The sequence below is a fragment of the Bombina bombina genome, chromosome 5 (genome assembly GCF_027579735.1).
Source record: "Bombina bombina isolate aBomBom1 chromosome 5, aBomBom1.pri, whole genome shotgun sequence".
In the NCBI taxonomy this organism is placed as follows: domain Eukaryota; kingdom Metazoa; phylum Chordata; class Amphibia; order Anura; family Bombinatoridae; genus Bombina; species Bombina bombina.
The window spans coordinates 515,626,182-515,627,484 of NC_069503.1; the positions used below are offsets into that span (position 1 = coordinate 515,626,182).

Consider the following 1,303-nt stretch of genomic DNA (forward strand, 5'->3'; position numbering starts at 1 on the left):
CCAAATCAGCAGGTTTGAGAATAGTTAGAGGCCGCCCAATGGTCATGGCAGGTAGCAGTCAAGAGAATAATCCAAATAACAAGCAAAGTCAGCAACAATACTGTAGGTCCAGAATAATGAAAAGCACACCCAGGTATGTAAGATTCAATACACGGGCAAGGAGTATCAGTGGAAGTGCGCTATTTAAACTAAGTAGCCTAGGAAACGGTGGGGTGCACTAACCTGTAACAGTTGCACAGGAAATAGCGGAGTATACAAAGGTAAATACCAACCAAGGCTTCTACAGTCGCCGGCCATGCAAAGTAAGATCTGAAGTGCCCAAAATCCCAAAGCGCGATTAGACAGCATAGTGTTCAAGAGTAAATAGCAACCAAGGTTGCTAGTAACGCTACCATTCTAAGCAGTGAAACCTACGGTGTGCTAAAAATTCGAGTCACGCGCTGACATTGTCTTTCTGCTTTTTTTGTTTTTTTTGTTTTTTCTAATAATAAAAATAAATCAAAATACAATCATCAAAGCATAAATTTGTGATTTTTATTATGTGTTTCCTGGTTATAAATTTATGAACTAAACATTGGCACAATATGATAGGATATATATATATATTTAGTTGCCCAGTGTAACAGATTAAATCCAGTGGTTATATTTTAAAAATCTAATTAAAATAATATACAGTGAATAAAGGTTATACTTTCAGGGATCCTTTTTTTTAGTTTATGACTAAAGTAAATGTGTCTTAAAGTGTCCGAATTGGCTACCCACGAAAAAGAACTTGTGAAGTGATTTTGCAGTGCTGTGGTCAAAAAGCTGCTACTTGCTTTTGACGATCATTTCTTCATTTTTGTCTTCTTAAAGAAGATGTGGGAGGAGAAAACACACACTGAGAGTTTAGCATTATAAAAACCTGTAATCAGTATTTGCAGAAATTGTATAAAATACTAAAGGAGAAACACAAAATTGCTATACAATTCTCTGTAAAATATTCTTATTCTTTACTTATACTAGTGCACATTAACATACATTTAAAGATCAGTGTACCTTGGCTATTTAGAAGTTGGCAAAAGTTGGCAAAATTTATTTTCATAAGCTGTGGCTCATAGGCCTTTATCTTTCATGAACCTCTTATCTTGGCAATCCTTATGTGATAGACAACCTACAACCTAGATATCCCATTCACCATGAAATCCCTTATGAACCTTCCTACAAATCCAAATATTTTGTCCTTCCTACTCTGCAGGTTAGATGAAATAGGTTAAAATGCTACATTTGGACCTCTGCTTTAGCATTCCTTCATAAATCAGCA

The 1,303-nt window shown here is 35.4% G+C and overlaps 1 pseudogene; it reads left to right on the forward strand.

The window, feature by feature from the left end:
- Positions 1–681: 681 nt before the first annotated feature.
- Positions 682–865, forward strand: LOC128661856 (uncharacterized; annotated as a pseudogene).
- The last annotated feature ends 438 nt before the right edge of the window (positions 866–1,303 follow it).